Below are 19,582 nucleotides of genomic sequence, written 5' to 3'. Positions count from 1 at the left end.
ATTTTTTTTAAGATATAGTGTGAAAATTATAAAGTTATGGGTGTTTTAGCAATTAAATCTGACAAAACGAGTGGGGGGCGGATAGTCAAACAGACAAGGACCCAATTGAAATCTCTATCGGCGGTCAAACCTCGCAAAATGGCAAAGTTTCAAAGCGATCGGAAGAGTGTAGGAAGTTTGTCAGACTAACGAACTAAGTGAAACTAAGAAAAATCTTGTAAAAAATTATGGAAGAGTTTCAGATTAGAGGTCTTAGAAGCAAACAGTGGGTCGTGAGCTGTAAAAGACTGAGAATCACTGGCGCAGACGTACCGATACGAAAAAAAAATGAAAATTAGATTCCGTAGGTACGTACCGGGATCCCATTTAGCTTGTCCCGCGTGCAAAAAAAAACACTTAAATAACCCTTGGGTTTAATCGTTTCGTCCGAGACTATCAAACTGGCCCGAGCTGGAGGTCCTGACGAATTTTCCCTTTTTTCGGGGCACGGCGATGGAAGGGGAGTGGGAGTGGGGAGTTATTTTCCATTGGAGCGTTCAAAATGAATGCCATAAAATTAGGCAAATGCGAAAACAACAAAAACAACGCCATTATAAAACGCGACGAAAGAACCAGGCGTCAAGGGACAGAGGACAGAGACTCTGATAATGGCCCTCCTATTGTACCTACACTCGTTTGGCTTTAATGATATATAAATCGAAATCGTTGGTGGACTATGGACTGGAATTGTTCGTGGTCCCATCGTACATGCTGACTAGGGCTTCCAAGCCGGCCTAAACCGAAACCGAAAAACCGGCTTTTTGATCATCTTTCAAAAAACCGAAAACCGGCTATTTTGGCTCGATCAACCAGCTTTTTAAGGTTTTAACAATTACGAATTTCAAATTTCTATGAAATATAAAAAAAAAATGTGTATTGGATGCAAACTTTCTTAGGGAATAGGCGTATATTTCTTTGAACAACAAAAAAAGATACGGCAATTCGCGGCGGCTTTGAGATATAGTAATGGACGAAGGTCATAAACCAATAAAATGTTATTGAAAGTAGTTTCAATAACCTAAACAAGGCCATTCGGAATTTCGGCAAATTGGGTTTTCCATAATTTGTAGTTTTTGGGCGTTCTTCTTCTTGATAGAAGCTTATTTAAATCATTTAATTATTTGTTCATATTCAGAATCTGCCTTTTTACGGCTGTGATATTTTTAGTAATAATATATACATATGAAATAATGAACTTATGAAAGTTCATAATGTTTATAACTCAATTTAATTTATACGCAATTATTTTTTTGCTTAATATAATATACATATATTTACAATTTTCAATATAAAAATTTAAACTTTAAAACGATCAACCAGTTTTTTATTTGTAAAAACACCGAAAACCGGCTTTTTCTTTCGGGCGGGGTTTTGGAACCCCTAGTTCGATCGCTCGCTTGAGGTATAAGTCCTTGTTGAAACGTGTATTGTTATTCGTTATTGCCCTAATGTCTATCCAATGTCTACTAATAACTAGAGACCGGAATCTGAAGGGGCTGTTTATTGTTCAAAGATTGTAAATGCATTGTTAAAGGTTTGCCGAACCTTTTTTACAAAGGATTTACAACACTGGAACAATAGGCGGCACGTTTCCGGCCCCTTCAGATTCCGACCTCTACTAATAACCTACAACCGCAAATAAAATGGCGGCCATGACAGATAGACGCGAAATCTCCAGCGATTCTCCACATTGTAACGGCCGATCTATAGAGGCAATCATGCCTTTTTAGTGTTTGGCCTGCTTTATTTCGCCAAACAATCTCATGACAAGGAAGGTTGTCCACAATGAAACCAAATCCGGTAATGATTCATTTAAGTGGAATCGAAAGATTCTAAGCTGCAGCGTGGGCGGGCAAAGAAACGCGTTTTTAAATACATAACGTGCAAAAAATTGATGAAATAAAACGCTACATTAATTTAGAAGAATTACGGCCAATGTGTGTAGGCGGTAAATGTGTATAATTTTAACTACATTGAAGAAAAAAATCCAAAAAACAATCAATTATGGCAAATATCAGTAGGACTTCAATTAATCCAATTAAACTTTAGATTTATAGATCGTAAATCATTTATATTATGATACTATTATATCAATGACTATAATCTATATGTACATATGCATTTCAAGTTCCCGGAAAATAATTAAATAATGCTTTTCTTTTAATTTATTATTGACTACATATGTACATATGTGAATTTGTTTACCGTTCGAACGTATTAAATAGCAAAAGTCAAAATTACTAGATAACGGGCAATATTTAATAGCATGCATATATTGTTTGGCCTTATCACAGGTATATCTAAGAAAGTTTATATATTATTGTAGGATGTGGTTATCAGGAGACAAAGGCGGTAGAGTAAAATTAGACTCGTTAGGTGGTTTAAAACATTAATTTCCTATTTAATCCTATCCTATTTCTCATAGATGGTTGTAATGTTTGATGTTCGATGTTTGCAATTGGCTTTGAATATACTAATAATAAAAATAAATATCGTGTGAGTAAAAAATAGTTGTATACCTGTATAAAATAAAATAAGTTTACTCGGTGGAGCGCCACAACGATATAAATCTTTTGATTTGTTACATATACATATGTACCTACAAGATGAGAACTCTATGTAAGTTCCATATTATGATATAACACTAAGTCCCATATTATGATAAAACTGTTTGTTGATGCTTATAATGTGCGCGGTCTCAACGGAATTCGAACGCAGCCATATATATATAATACAATAACCCGCAAGAAGCTAGAAAATATCAAAGGAAACATTCTCCTTCCCTACCCTTGTTTATTATAAAAATATCGAAAGTAATTCGCGATCCGATGTAGCGAGAGACTTACGAAAACCGAGCATGCTGTCGCATTCGTGCAATGTGTTTTAACATTGTAAGGGCGTAAAATTATTCTTTCTTTATTTTTTTTAATTATTGCTTATTAAATTATATATGTAATATTATTACAATATAATTCAATTCAAGGACTTTAATAATATTACTTTAAGTTTTGCTGTCCATGAAATGACGTTAACAATTACTTTTACCGCCTAAAAAATATTAAATTCCAATAATATAAAATACATTCCATAAAAAAATTAATAATATCAACAACTTACTTTCTTATATTAAAATTTTATTAATATAAGTATTTCAAAATACGAAACACAAACTCAAAAGTAACCAAAAATAAAAGTCAAATTCTACCGATCGCTATACGCACAAACAATATTGTATTTCTTGACCAAATTGCAATGCGAAACTGAAACGAAATGTAATTGGTCATCGCGGGCCAATTATTGTGTATAGTAAGCATAAAGATCCTCATAGTGACTCTATATGTAAGATTCTCAGCTTCTTCAAAAAATCAAAAAATTAATAAATAGTTAATGAAATTGTACCTAGACTGGTTAGTTAGTGAGGTGTGAAGTTAATGTACCGACGATATCTATCAGCTTTTGCGCTCTGTTTGAGATAAGTACAATTTTGTTACGAAAAAGTGAATATATTATATGTAGATCTATTGTGCGTGTGTGTGTGTGTGCGTATATGAAACGCCGTAGGATTTTATCGACTGGTTGGATTATGGTTTTTTCAACGAAATAAGTACAGCAATTATTATCACAATCGTATTAAATTCGTAGAAGTATCAAAAAAAAAATAACAACCATAAATCGCGTCAGCGAAAATAACAATGGCGACCGCACAGAAATGGCGGGAAAAAGCGGCGATTTTTCATAACAAAAAAAAAACCATAAAAAAGAGGAGAATTTCAGCGTGTTATGAAAGTCGATAAATTTCAGCTCGTTCCACTTGTAATGCGCCGTTACTTTCGCAAAAGTCGAGTTCTATTAATGTTTCCCCTCGCGATTTTACAATGCGTACATTACTTCGAGCACACTCTGTAGATTCGACCGGAAATGCGCTCAAAATATACTAGCATTTCCAAGACGATGCTAACCCTTGCGAGACATTACTTTCGGCAAGCGTTGGTCCAAATTAGCTTCAATTGACAAAAAATTGAAAATCGTTGCAATTTTCAACAAAAGTAAGTACCCACGGAAATTTAGTATAAAAAAAAACATTTTTTTGTTATATGATGAATTATTTCAAATGTCAAAACTCATTAAAAAGATCACACACCAAAAATTGATAGCTGTACTTCGTGTGGACGTGTAGAGGGGTTCCCAAGATCGGAGCGAAAGACGCACTGAGTAGTGGTCGAGGTAGTTTATTGTTGATCCGTCGACCAGCCAGTTCCGAATCAATCCACGGAACAAATCCGCCGAATATTTATACAAAACATGTATAGGTCTGTTACGGAGAGTTGACGCAAACAAATGCGCTTGTATAGTGTCAGTGAATATGATAAAAAGACACTCTCCGTTTCGCGCGAGTATGAGAACGCGCCAACTCTCAGTAACAGACCTGTACTCTCAGCACAGAAAGATCATTGGTCAATGGGCCAGGAGACCTTATTGGCTGTTGTATACAGCTCGCTCATACGTCGAGGCATTTTTGGCGCGAACCCGCGAACAGACAATCAGTGCTGGTGAACCAGTGGTCGACGAACACCGATCGCCTAATCTTACATTTTACACTTACTTGACGTTAAAATATTTTATAAAAATAAATAAAATAAGAAATACAGCATTTAAAATATCTGTAAATACTACGTTGAGCTTTTGGAATTAGACGTCACATTTAACAATATTTTTATTCTCTTTGGGCCTTGTGCACAGTGATGCGACAGGATATACATAGGTTGTGTCACTATTCATTACTACACAAGTGGATAGTGACGCAATCTTTAACCCTTGGCCCGTGGATGACCGCTATAGACGTCATGCGTAAAATTCGAGTAGAATGGCGTGATACACTATTTAAAAAAATACTTCAGGTGTCAATTGACATATTTGGTCACTTGAAGAAATCTTGCAATATATGTATATTGCAAGAAAAATCTTGAAATATTGCTAAAAAAGTACCGTGAAAGTTGCCGCGGGCAAAGGGTTTAACTAGTGAACAGATACAAGACGCGCTTGGAGACACAAAGCACGCACCGACGAACCTAATTGGAGGCATTATATTTTCTGTCTCCGTTCGCGTCTTATGTCTTCGTGCGCGCCGCGTGTGTCATATTTTGCTTAATTTCTCACAAAAAATTTACTTTCACACTCATGACGAAAAATCAGAATATAATATTTTCCAAAATATGTATATTGCTTTTATGTTAGTATGTATATAAAGAAAGTTCATTAAACTATTATATATAAGTCTTTAAAAAGCCAGGATTCCAAAAAATCAAAAATGAACATCGGTGAGCTTAGTTCGCCCCGCGTCCGGTACCAACTTACGAATAATACAATTTGTGAAGCCGACTGAAAAGGGTTAATGATTAAAAAAAAGCCCTTCGAACGGTAAGGGCGCGTAATTACGGTTTAATAATATGACAGCTTCTTACAATACAATAATAGGAACCCTCTCACGTGTGCGAAACTCGATATCGTCGGTTAAAAATAGACTTAGGAAATCTTTTATTGAATATATGCGACAGCTGTACGTGAATGAACCCTCCGGCGACCGCGAAAATTACTATAAAAAAAAGACGATTCAAAATAAACGAGCTGTTCGCTTTAATGGTGTCGACTTCGCATAGCGAGAAGAAAACATCGTATACATATACAAAGATAAAAGTAAAATACCGATGAAAAAATCGCCACGAAGGAGGAAAAACTAAGATGGTCATAGAGAAATATATATTTTTTTCGGTATTTTATTTTTTTTTTATTTTTACGTGGAGAGTTCGTCTCGTAATGAATTCCGAGGAGCAAGCAATACATCCTTTTTATCTGTCCAATTTCGAACGTCGTAAAAGTGTCGTTAAATACAAGCCCCCCCTCCTCTATTCGTCCCGCATTGAATGGCATAGTATAATAATAAAAATGAATAGAAAAATGTAAACGTTCATAAATTCATATATTATAAGAAATAAATTATCAAAAATAAAATATGACAGTGAAAAACCTATGTATGAATGTATGTATATGCAATGGTTGTTTTCAGGGAAAGCTGTATAATATAAAATACATAAAAACTAAAGGGATGTATGTATGTATGTATGCTATTTTGCTCAGACAAATATGGATCCTTAAATAATATAAAAATGATCAATGTTCATAATAATGCAGGAGGTCGCGCCGTGACCACTGACGAAGATACATTTTTTTTTTTTACATAGATATATACCAGGAAGGTTTTACAGGAAAACCCCAATGCGTCTTCCTGGACAATTAATTACAAACAATGAAGCTTTTTTTTATTATTACATAAATCACTGTATTTCCAGAAGCTGAACAATCAATGACAGAATTAATCCATTGAGACATGTATGGATTTTAGATTTGTACATAATTTTTACAAATTGTACATACAATAAATACAGACGATTTGTGACAATAGGAAAGATGATTTTTTGCCAACTTTGAGGAACCGTTTCAACAATGATCAGATAAAACTGGCAACCTCTGATAAGAAACGATCGATTTGGAGTCACAAATACCCCCAAATCTAACCAGCAGTATAGCGGATCGAATCCACTGATCACTTAGTGCTAAACATAAACGCTACCATCAAGCCACACTGCTGGCTATATATGTATATATGTACACGCTCATTTATAAAGGGACGGCTAGGCGAAGTCAGGTGGTCGATACGAATTGACCACAATACCTGTGTATGCTGAAACCACTAGCGGCAATAGCCTCAGGAGATGTTAACGCATCAATTCCTTTCCAAAACCACCCATTGAAATATCAACCGGCACAACACTAGTCTACTATTATATTGAAAATTAAAAAGTTTGGCGAAATCAGCAAATTCGACTTTGTAGCATATCGAATTTGCTGATTTCAGAAAATGCGACCCACTCTGTCTCTATGATACTGTATAAACATGTTTGTTTATCGATATTTGTAATTGGCCAGGAGAGTGCATTGGAGTTGACCTGTTAGGCCTTCCTGGTATATATGCACAAATAAAATAATATAAAAATATTTATCTCCCGCAAATTAAAGTTTATAACATATCGAATTTGCTGATATCATAAAATGCTACCCACTTTTTCTCTATGATACTTTATAAACATAATTGTTTATCGATGTTTGTAATTGGCCGGGAAAGTGCATAGGGGTTTACCTGTTAGGCCTTCCTAGTATACATATAATAAAATAAAATATATGTACACATACTGCAGTTAACATACATAAGATTTATAATTGACTTAATAATTGCAACGATATTCGCAAAAAAAAAACTTCAACCCATTATTGAGTAACGAGACGATTAGCCCATCATTTGTCATATATTTTATCAATTAGCATTTTGTATTATCTTCTGTATACGAAACCTCGTATTAATACAATACTTGTATGTAATTCCCGGAAGTTTAATATAAAACAGACACGAGCCTTTCAAAAACACGTAACCTTCAATACACTAACATCAAAGTCTACGAGCAATGAATCGTCTTGATAAGTCGTACAACCAGTCTTGAGACAAATCGCGTTGGATGTAATTTCTAATCAGCAGATATACCCGGCGTCGCCCAAGCAGGGAATAAAACAAAAAATGAATGGTAACACTTATCAGCATAAGGCGGTATGGCTATTGTTAACTTTTTTAATTCAAAACTGTTGGAACGTGTATTGCCATTTGTTATTGCCCTAGTGACCCTTCGATATCTAATCATTAGTATTAAAACTAAACCTAACAAGTCATAATTAGATCCTTACTGACTGATATTATGCTAAAATTAGCAAGGAGAAATCGAATATTTAAAGAATGTATGTATTTAAATTTAAAACTGATTGCAACGTTTATACATAACAATCTAAATAGTAGAGGTGAGATGAGAGAGTCACGGGGAAGGATCGAAACGAGGACACGGTCGATGGACTGTAACTTTTGATTTGTTACATAAAACTGTGTAACAGGCGACGAGCTTTCCATTCGATACAAATTACATAGCATTTCCGAGCAAAATAGCGGGACATTAGAGTAAAGACTCAAACTATTAATCACACTCTCGTACGTTGACATAAGATAATTATGACAAATGGTTGAAACTTGACTCGTTTTTAATAACGATTGATTAATACGAAAGCGTTCGAGTTGTCGACTCCGAAATTGAAAAGTAATTAATTAATTAAAAATATATTCGGTGCAAGCATTGCGATGTTCCGTACTGACGCTTGCGTTCCTCAAAGTGTGTGTTTGCGATTTCGATTTAAAAAATTGAACGAATTAAGAGACATTTAAATCCGAATTCGGATTCCGGGTCATCGCACCACACCCTCCTCGTTGACCCAATTTCTGAATGAAACTTCAACTAAGACAAAACAAATAACTGAAAAGGATTGTTTCATTATAAAGGAAAAGTGTGTAAATGTATATTAACCTTTGAAGGACGGAGCGTCGAGATCGAACGAGTGTCCCGAACCGGGGTCGAGTAAGACCCCAGTATTTTTTAATCAAAATTAACATAAAAAAGTTTTAGTCCTATAGCATGTTTTTGAATATTTTTGTATTAAAAAATAACGACAAGCATCAACACGCAAACGCACATAGGTAAGGCCAACAGGCGACTGCATGACTCAATAGCCACGCGCCAAAAGCGACGAAAAAAATAGCTTACGAAAATATAGCTGTCTCTGTCTCTCGCATTGATTCATAGATCAATAAGAATATGCAAGCGAACAATCAAAAACGTGACTTATCGCTACCGCCTTTAAATCATACTTTGGAACGTAGAAATGTATAAATGTATTTTTTTACGATGTACCCCTTTTCTAAATCATACAAAATCTATTAAAATAAATTTCTTGTAGTTCATTCTAAGAATACAATAAATATAGGGTTTATAGCTTTGAAAACCACATAGTTATTACGAAAAACGTAAAAAATTGGGGCATTTGCATACCCCACTTCGGTGAGGGAGGGTTAAGCTGCATTCAAATTAGGACACAGGGCGCGCACCGACGAACACGGAGACACAAAACGTCCCGGTTTTGTGTAGTTATCATCTTTGCGCGCATATGTATGTAGATGTACGATGAACGTATGTTGATGACAACATGTACTCGTACAAGTGTAAAATAATACCATGATGCAATTGAAAATATATGCAAGAAACGGGCTTGGTTCGTTTCTTTTTTTTGTAATGTTCGACGACAGCTTAATCGGTAAATTTTAATACTCGCCTGATCTAAAAAAACTGATATAAAAAACTTTGACGTCAACTGACCCGAACAACCTTCATAAGTCCGTTTCAAGATAACGCTTTTTTATTGTTTTTTTTTTCTAATTCAGCCGTCAAAAATTTCACATGTCTACACACAAACAGAAGATAGCATTTTTTTAATTCACACTATTTATTATGAACTGAAAAATCAACATACATATTTAATTACATGTACAAAAAAATGTTAATTGAGATAAAAATAAAATAACACAAGTGAAAAGTTGCACTTATTAATATCTAGACGTGTTTTTTTTTTTAAACAAAGTATGTAGTTAGATTGTTTATATTATATATTAATGAATATTCATTATTCGTATTACAAGGGTCTTTCTTTCACTTGAAAAAACAAACATTCCTGCCAAAGTGCGACTAAAAATCCCGTTCACAAAACAATTAGCAAAATGAAGTAAAAATATTCAAAAATTATCATTAATAATGACCCTGCCCTAGGCAATAATGGTTCATTATAGCCTAGGGCAGGGTTTCTCAAAATTTTTCCGCAAAATAAATCTTGAAATTTTGACGGAACTCCTGGGCTATTTTGCAATGAAAAAAAGTAAAAAAAAAAAATACTTTCAAGCTTCTTGTTTAATATTTTTAGGCAACTCGTCGTCTCGGGAGCCGCAAAATATTTATTTTTTAAGGGGAGGGGAGAGATTAATCTTAATTTAACAGTTTACGGCTACAGCACAGCACAGCAGCTCACGTAAACGACAGTTTCTCCTCATACTATACAGCAACGCACGTTTCGACACGTTTAGACAAGTTTTGGCTGAGTGCAAGGCAAAATCGGCTTACATATACATACATACATTACAGAGCGCGACGATACAGCGCAATATTGCTTGTATTGTATCGATATTCATTTGCGCATGCGCACTTTCATTAGTACGCGTGCAATAGCTATTATGACGTCACATTTCCATAGTAGCCAAAGAAAACCAGTTTTGCTTGATAGGTTGAGGTGACATGTTTTTACTGCTGTATAGCATGAATAGATTTTGACGGCTACTGCTGTTATTTACTGTAACGTGATAAAGACATCAATAGACAAATTCGACAATCATTTTTACAGCATTGTATATGTACATATATATCAGCGAATTCGAGATGCCATAAACTCAAATTTTTTCGAGAGATGGGGCAGGTTGGCAATTTGTTGGAATCGTCATAAAAAAAACAAATGAATGTTTACTATTAGATTGTTTTGCCATGTTTAAGCTGTTTATATTACAAATACCGAGCGAAGCCGAGGAAAAATACTAGTAATATATAATTATATATGTAGATTGAAATTAATTCGCGCTAATAACAATTATAAATTTTACGCAGAACACCGCGGAACACAGTTTGCAAAAGCCTGGCTTAGGGAATGATGCTTTAAAATTGTTTTACGGGAAATACAGCACTTTAGATTTACTGTAATTGGATCAAACGAGAAGTGTACGCTTCAAGTCATTTAAAAATGAATCAAAACAAAGAACATGTACGTCCTATATGACATGAATTATTCAATTTTCAAATTTATATACATATATATTACAATGTTTCAAAACTATAAAGCTTAATTTATGTACCTATACTTACACGCGGACTTCTAAATGACGAGTGATCTTTTGCCAATTTACAAATCCCAAAGTCTAGCAAGGATGCAAAAACTTTCATTAATGTTATGCACAATCTTATATAAATTGTGTGTATTGTCTTCATTGTGTACACTTTTTAAAACGTGCCCGCGCCATCTTTAACACGTTATAAACGGATGAAAGGATTGTGTTTTTTTTATTGTGTGGCTGAAAAAGACGTACTTGTGTATCATATTCATTAGCAAACAAAGAAAGAGAGAGAGTTACAGTATCGATAAGCGAGTGCCAATTCATGCGAAAAAAAATGTTATCAGAATCACGCGCTAATTCGTCATGAACATATGACTATTTCCATTGCACACATTTTATTTAAAAATATCCGATATCAAAATATTATACACTTTTGTATTTTTCAATTGAGAAATTGTTATGTTTTTGGCATTAGTAGCAGATATACATAATATGTAAGATAGGAGTAGTTAATGATTTTTTTTTCTTACTCAACACAATCAAGTTCACTTAACTGTTCATAAAACCGTTTTCACTTAAAAAACAAACTGTGTATATGTTACACCGAATCCATGAAATTGTCTATTACAAGCATTCGGCAAGAGAATTGCCGAATGCGTGAAAAATGCAAGCACGTTGCCCAGTTCACGGATTCCGTAAATTCTTTGCCGAATGCGTGAACTGGACAGCGTGTTATATTATAACCAAGTGTCAAAGTGACAGCTGAATAAGGATGTTTAATTTACATATTATTATGTATGACATATGTTTCACTGTTAAAATATTGATCAAAATGTATAAAAATGGCATTAATTTATGTATAAGTCATATGAGATGATCGAAACATATGTATGTAGTCATATTATACATAATATGTAGGATATTAATATAAAATGATTATAATTAAGTATAATGATGTGACTCATGCCAGTTGGTATTATACACATATGTGTTAATGCTAAGGTTGGTACTCCCGAACCTTGTCCGGGAGCGACAGTAGTAGAGTAATGTTCTCAAATAAACGTATAAGATTGAATTGAGATCGCTTTTACTTGTCTCTCTCTCCTGCAATCCTCCCTACTACCTAGCGGACTCCCTATAATAATATGTAAATTAAACTAAATTAAACACACTCATTCAGCTGTCACTTTGACACTTGTCCACGCTGTCCAGTTCTAAAAAACAACACCGGAGCGATGCTGTCTATTTGCCGACTCCATGCGTGGAGCAGACAAATTCTTGCCGAATACACGCATTCGCCAAAGAATTTACGGAATCCGTGAACTGGGCGACATGCTTGCATTTTTCACGCATTCGGCAATTCTCTTGCCGAATACGTGTAATAGAAAATTTCACGGATTCGGTGTAACATATATGTATACAATCAAATTAAGCATAAATTGTGTGGTCGTTTTATTTATTATTTTTAACATTTTATTTATTTTGATCGGCAACATATAGATCAGTGATTAACGTTTAATACTTTCGATTAGATGGTCACTGGTTCTATCCCTGTATTTGTTGCTGGCCAGACCTTAGCTAGATATGTGACTCCAAGGTCGGTAGTTTCCTATCAAAGTTTGCCAATTTATCTGATTTCATTGAAACGGTTCCAACAAATTGGCAAATCTATCGTATCTATCCCTTTAGCGAAAATTCGAGTTATTCAACACTCAATTTTCGTTCACTAGAAAATACTGTAAAATTTTGCCCATAGATGTCTCTATGGCTGTTAATTGTTAATGTCGTGATTAATAAATGGGTGTTATCATCATCATCTAGAGCCACTCCCCATCCACTGCTGGATGAAGGCCTTTCCAACACACTTCCAATCGTCTCTGTTTTGCACAACTCTCATCAATCTCACCGCACACATTTTGCTAATTCCGTCTACACATCTTCCCTGCGGTCTTCCTGTAACCTTTTTACATTCTCTCGGGTACCATTCTAGCACTTCTTTTTTCCAACTGTCGTCCATTCTTCTAGCCACGTGGCCCGCCCATTGTCAATATCTTCCTGTTTTTCCTCGTTATGCCAAGCATAGAGCGTTATTAATTATTTAAACAGGTATACAAATAGGTGTATACCTGTTTAAATAATAAATAAATAATTCTTAATTGGTATAGCATATAGCAGCTGACCCCGGCATGCGTTGCAATGCCAGAATAAGGCATGCAATTCCCGTTCCCGTTTGAAGTGATGGTTGGAGCTCAAATAACGTATCTTCAAAGCTTCTTCTTCTTGTTAATGCCTTGTCCGCATCCGGACGTTGGCGACCACCTCGTCGATTATTTGAATATATCCGCATCGGTCTTCAGCGGCTCGGAACAGCTCTTCGGCGCTCATATCGGTCCACATGCGCATGTTTCGAAGCCAAGATAACTTTTTCCTGCCAATCCATTTTTTTCCTTCTATTTTCCCCATGGTTATCAAACGGAGAAATTCGTATTTTGGACCCCGTATCATGTGTCCGAGGTACTCCATCTTTCTCCGCTTGATGAGAGAAACAAGTTCCCTGCCTCTCCCCATCATGCCGAGGACAGCTTCGTTTGATATCTTTTTGGTCCACGGAATCTTCAGCATACGCCTATAGACCCACATCTCAAAAGCTTCAATGCGGCTGATCATCTTGGTTTTCAGAGTCCACGTCTCACATGCGTGTAGTAATACTGTACAGACGTAGCTCTTCGCGAATCTCAACCGCGTATGAAGATTGAGATGCTTGTTTGTAAGCGCCGCCTTCATTTTTACAAATGCTGTTCTAGCCATCTCGATGCGGATTCTTAGATCTTCATCTGAGTCCATCTCTTCATTCAGCCGGGTACCCAGGTATTTGAATCTTTTTACTCTTTCTATCACCTCTCCATCCAAGGTTAGATTCCCGGTGTCTGTTTGCATTCTATCTACTATCATAAATTTTGTCTTCTTTAGATTTATGCGCAGACCTCTTCGATTGCTTTCTTGATGTACACGGTCTAGAGATCTTTGCAGGTCTGCTAAATTTTCAGCGACTAGTGCCGTGTCATCAGCATATCTTATATTGGTGATCGTCTCGCCGCCCACCTTGATGCCCTCCGCCTCTTGGAGAGCATCGTGGAAGATGGATTCGGTGTAGGTGTTAAAAAGAGTAGGTGATAGGATGCATCCTTGCCTGACGCCCCGTTCTATAGGAATCTCATCAGTGAATTGATCATCGACACGTACTACTGCAGTCTGATTCCAATAAATATTTCGTAGCAATCTGACATCTCTGTCATCCAGGCCAATATTTTTTAATGTTTCCATCAGGCGAGCGTGTTGGCAAAGCAAATCTTCAAAGCATAAACGTCGTGTCGTCATAAACCAACTGGTAACGTGGTTACCAACGAACACATTTCCTTTACTACACAATGGCGCTTCAAACTTTTGCGTCGGTAAAATCGTAATTACGAATATTATTATTAAGAGGTTTTTCCCGTTTTTTTTTCAGGGTAAACTTCCCGGACATGCATACAACAAATCCTGAAAGTTCCATCGTAATCGGTTGAGTGGTTTAGGAGCCTACACGAGACAGACATTCAATTATATATATACCGATAAAATAAAAATTGAAATAAAACTTATGTACGAGGGCCCACCCCCACTCCTCGGAAATCTCAAGATCCTAGAGTTTGCTTATTTTCCGTGGAGTAGGGGTGGGCCTTCGTACGTAAATAAAGCGACCACTGCCGGAACTTCACAATCAGAAAGACCTTACAAAGTAGTGGTATCAAGCATACGACAGAAAATATACATAGGTAGATTGTAAACTCCACCTGGGCGGATCCCGGTACTCCAGTCTAAACAGCACGCACATGTAGGTACTTTACGACACTTTAAGGAGTGCAAGGTACTCCTGACAGGCCGTGTCCTTTGTGTCTTCGCAAAACGAATTAGCATAATGACCGGGCCCGTGTTCATTATTTGTCGCGAGAAGCGCTTCTCAAACTTTCCGTCGGTTTTACAATCGCCCCGGGTGCTGTTCCACAACTCGTCAGACCCGAGACTTCCGGGGGGGCGAGGGGGAGGAGTCGGTTGGGATAAACCCGAAAACCGTAAACGTTTATGTATGCGCATCTAATTAGGCGGGATTGACCCGGAACGTGTCAATAATTCAACACAACCTATCCTACCCACGTATACATATATACGGGCAGGCTTTCGTATGACAATTGGTGATTTAAATAACACAGTGGACTAACTCTACACACATAAAAAAAACTATATTTCATTTTGAACTGACGCGTATGGAGGTTTCCAATATCGGAGTGAAAGACACACACTGAGTGGGACCTGCTTTTTTTTAGATACTCTTAAACATGCGACAAAAACGCAGCACCCCTAGTCTATATACATGTACACAGTCCCAAAAATCACCCCCCTGGAGTGTTTTCGGGAATTTTATCCTTGCTTAACAGTGATCGAAATATAATACATATATCTACATACATAACCAGCAGCGTGGTCTAGTGGTGAATGTTGAATTATTTCGTACTTGATGTTACGAGTTCGATTCCCCGCTAAGTCTCGTTGTTTGCCAGACCTTGATTTGTCTAGGTCGATCGTTTCTTATCAGAATTTGCCAATTTTTCTGATTTTTATTGAAACGATACCTGTAAAATTGGCGTTTCCTTCCCAATTTTCTGTTGCGAACCTTTAGTTATTGTTATATCTTAGGTTTCGCCATATTGCTCACCATAGATGTCTCTGTGGTTGTTTATCGAATATAAAATTCGTATTGTTAATTGAAAGTTATTCATCGTTATTTATCGTATTGATATGATGTTTGTAATATATGTATACTGACCATAGATGTCAGATATTTAGATTTACATGTATCTATGTAATAATTATGTGGACCAGGAAGGCGCATTTGGGGTTTACCTGTTAAGCCTTCCTGGTATATTTGTATATATGTATGTGAAAATATGTATGTAAAATAAAAATAAAATAAAATATGTATATCAGTGCTGGCTGTAGATCAAAGACACTCCCTGCTATTTGATTTTTTTTATATAGAATTTCTATTTTTCGTTTATATTTTTTACTAACCTCTTCTTATTTTTTATTACTAGCCTCTTCTCAGCTCGCTTTCGATTCTTATCCGATCGTTTACAAACTTTGCTATTTTGCTCGGTTTGGTCATCAATACATGTGGGATTCAAATCCACCATTACAATGGTGAAAAATAGTCTTAATAGACACGTTTGAAAATACTCCATTATCGTTGTCGGTGACGTCTATGATCCACATTGCCGATTTATCCACACTCTTCCGATGCTTTTTTTCTTTAATAATTTTATAACTTTTTCTTTTTTCAATTTATATTTTATAAAATTTGCTTTATAGGTTCTCATTATCTCTCATATATATTTTTAGTTCACTCATAGTGTTATTTATCATATTTTTCTGCTTTTGATTTTTATTTATTTTTATTAATACATAAAAATTAATCCACACATAGGTATTAATTTTTTCTCTTGTTTTTTTTTATTATTTAGGCCACTGTGGCGCATTAAGTTCTTCCTGTAATACCACAATTGTTAAAAACTATAAAATAAATAAATAAGGGTGAATCGCATATTTGAAGTAGAAGAAACTTGTATGCATAAATATATGCATAAACCCGAACTCAGTTTGGGGAACAAAAACTGTTAACGATCACAGCGGGAAGCCAAGGACACATCTCGTCTCCATATCACTCAGTGTGTTTTCGCCATTATTGTTCTTTATCTGTCGGCCTGCCAGCTCCGAATGAAGCACGTACCAAAACCGCCTAATATTTATACCCCAGCGTGAACACGCAACATAGAGAGATGATTGGCCGATGGGTCGCGAGACCTTATTGGCTGTTGTATACAGCTTGTTCATTCGTCGAGCCTTTCTTGGCGCGAGCACTAGATCAGGTGGTAGCATACCTTACTTGATAAAATTTCCAAATTTGATTATTATTTTAACTCCATTTTTCACGCCAAGCACTGTGGCTTTTAATCTAGCCACTGATTGAGGGTTGTTTTCACACTGTAGTGTGTACAGGCGCGGATCCAATTGTACGCATCGAACAATAGACCCTTCGTAAAATACAAATAATATTATTTTTCGATTGTGAAGTAGTATCTGGTATTTACACACAACATTCGTTAACACGCCGGCCTACATATGTACATATGTCAAGTGACGTCAACTCATTCGCCGACTAACGAAGGTCTCCTACGGACCGGAAGCTCGTCTTCAAAACGTCAAAGGGTTGGCAAAACGAGGCACGATCCCAACTTAAGATAAAGCCATCAGCTGCAAACTGCCAAGAAATACAATGTGTTAGGACTGTGACTGGAGTAGGGTACATGCCGTGCTCGTTAGCACTAGACAAGCTCACAATTCCAATGAAAGCTTTTTTCCTACTTTTTACGTAACAATAGCTTAAGTGCTTGGCTCCGTCCAAGCAATGGTTTTTAGAATTGGATTTCGAAAGTTGTTGAGAGGTCTAAGCATTTTTTGTAACCTTTTACTTAAGTCCATCTAGAATTACAAACACACGTGAATGTAAAGTGTTGTATAGATGTAATTGAAATATAATAAAACGAAAAAATAAAATATTTTAGATTAAATTGAGTTTCGAGACAAATGTTATAAGTCAAAAGTTTCTCTTTGATCCTGTGAAACTTCTGCAGCTGTGATCGAAACTCATATAAATTTAATTACGAAAGAGCCATAGTTTCATAACTTTGAAGTTAATAATGCTCTGGCAAGTTCATGCTTAATTTACAACTGATTGAATTTTTAAATTGGCAGAAAAAAATCATTTTGCAAATAAAATATGATTCAAATTTTCATTTTGTGTATGTATCGATTCTATTTAAAAGTAAAAAATAACTTTGAGAATCCTCACAAGAGAACAAGCAATCAATCAAAAGGCAACAGGGTTGTCAAAAAATGTATTTCGTTGAGTGTATTGCGGAAATTAAACATTTCGTGACGAAATAAAAAAAACAAAAGTTTAATTAGTAACGTTTCGTATTAAATGATATAATGTATTACCAAAGCGTACGCCTTTCTCATATATAAATACATACATAAAATTGAATCATACTCTGCAACTTAAAAACCTTGTAACATAATTAAAGAATGACTTGCATATTGCATCCGTAAAGCACATTGCTTATAAGTCTACGATTTGTCTAAATCAAGTTATAATGCAATTTTATTCCTACGTATGTTATGAGAACAAGCAGGCAACTTTTTAAAATAAAATCATCTTTTTACAAATCTCTTTTATGTTTCACTTACGATTACAATTCAGGAAAAAATTTGCCTCTTATCCGATTGTTTTCACACTTTGCCATATTGCGAAAATCAATCACTTAAATCTCACGTCTCAATTGATTTCGAGCAATTTACCCGAAACTCTTTTTTTGCAATACAATGTAATTTAATCATATTCAAATAGTGGCGACATAGTGGGTAGGATGGTTTTTGCCAATTTGATGAAGAAAACGCTTCAACAATGAAATCATATAAATTGGCAAACTCTGATAGGAAACGATCGACTTCGAGTCACAAATATCCAAGTCTGACCAACAGCATTAAAGATAATACTCAGAATAAATTATTTTCAATCGCGGTCAGCTCACGGGATCGAACCCGGCGGCCCTCGGTGCTTAGGAACAACGCAACCACCGAACCACGCTGCTGGTACAATCCACATATATGTACACTCAACAAATTTTAACAAACTATGTACATACACATCTATGTAGATAAGATACAATCAAAAAAGTATTTAGGTAGCATATTTTTATACTTTTACATATAAATACTATTTTTCAAACATGGAATACAATAAAGACAATATTTTTTAATGCACAGCAAATCTGTGAGAAATACGTAACATGCAGTAGCATTTTATAAGATTCAACAAATTCGAGATGCCAGAAACTCGTACTTACGATAAACTGGGGGAGGATACTGTTTTGTTGCATCCATAATAATTAGAGGTAGGGTAGTCACAGTGCTATCCATTGTTCGGCAAACCTTTAACAATGCATTTACAACCTTTGAACAATACACGGCCCCCTCAGGCTCCGGTGACTAGTAATAATAATAAAGCTAGACAATTGAAAAATTCTAGCAGAAGACGGTCTGACTAAATTGGCTGTCACGAAAAAATAAACATATGCTAAGTCTCTTTCGAAATTATATGTATACCAGAATCCGGCGGCCCCCGGACGCCTTCGCCCTCGGCGCCGTCGCCCCCCGGAGCCTTAGCCCCCTGAATCGAAAAAACATCTAATCGGCGCCTATGAATCGAAAAAAAAAAAATCAAATGTGTTGTTCCCAACTAACCAACCAACCAATGTTACATACAAAGTCTCTTTCGAAATTATATATTAGATTGTCAGTTGGTCTTGTTAATTGGATCCTGTAGACATATTGTATTTGTATTCGATTGTTTTTTTTTGTTAGGGTTTAGTTCACTTTTACATTGAAACTCCGTTTCAAAATCGAAGTTTCCAAAGACCAAATAATTATGTTAAACAAATTAGCCAGCAAATGTACAACTTTGCCAAACGTCACCGAACTAAATCTTCTCCGGCGGAAGAGCGAGCGTTTTGCATAATTCAACGGAAGCGC

At 35.8% G+C, this 19,582-nt stretch overlaps 1 protein-coding gene and 1 long non-coding RNA gene across 3 annotated transcripts in view; both read right to left on the bottom strand.

Moving 5' to 3' along the window:
- The window catches only part of LOC143914534 (uncharacterized), a 134,048-nt gene that overhangs the window by 11,757 nt on the left and 102,709 nt on the right, over positions 1 to 19,582 (bottom strand). The gene's annotated exons all lie outside the window — the stretch shown is intronic.
- Positions 12,678 to 17,274, bottom strand: LOC143914342 (uncharacterized). The gene is made up of 3 exons (XR_013260810.1): positions 14,639 to 17,274; positions 14,260 to 14,555; positions 12,678 to 13,164 (listed from the first exon to the last, which is right to left on the bottom strand). It is a non-coding gene; the product is annotated as an uncharacterized LOC143914342 (long non-coding RNA).

Source organism: Arctopsyche grandis, chromosome 7, assembly GCF_051622035.1.
Source record: "Arctopsyche grandis isolate Sample6627 chromosome 7, ASM5162203v2, whole genome shotgun sequence".
NCBI lineage: Eukaryota > Metazoa > Arthropoda > Insecta > Trichoptera > Hydropsychidae > Arctopsyche > Arctopsyche grandis.
The sequence above is the reverse complement of the archived record's forward strand: the minus strand, read 5'-3'. Positions and strand labels throughout refer to the sequence as shown.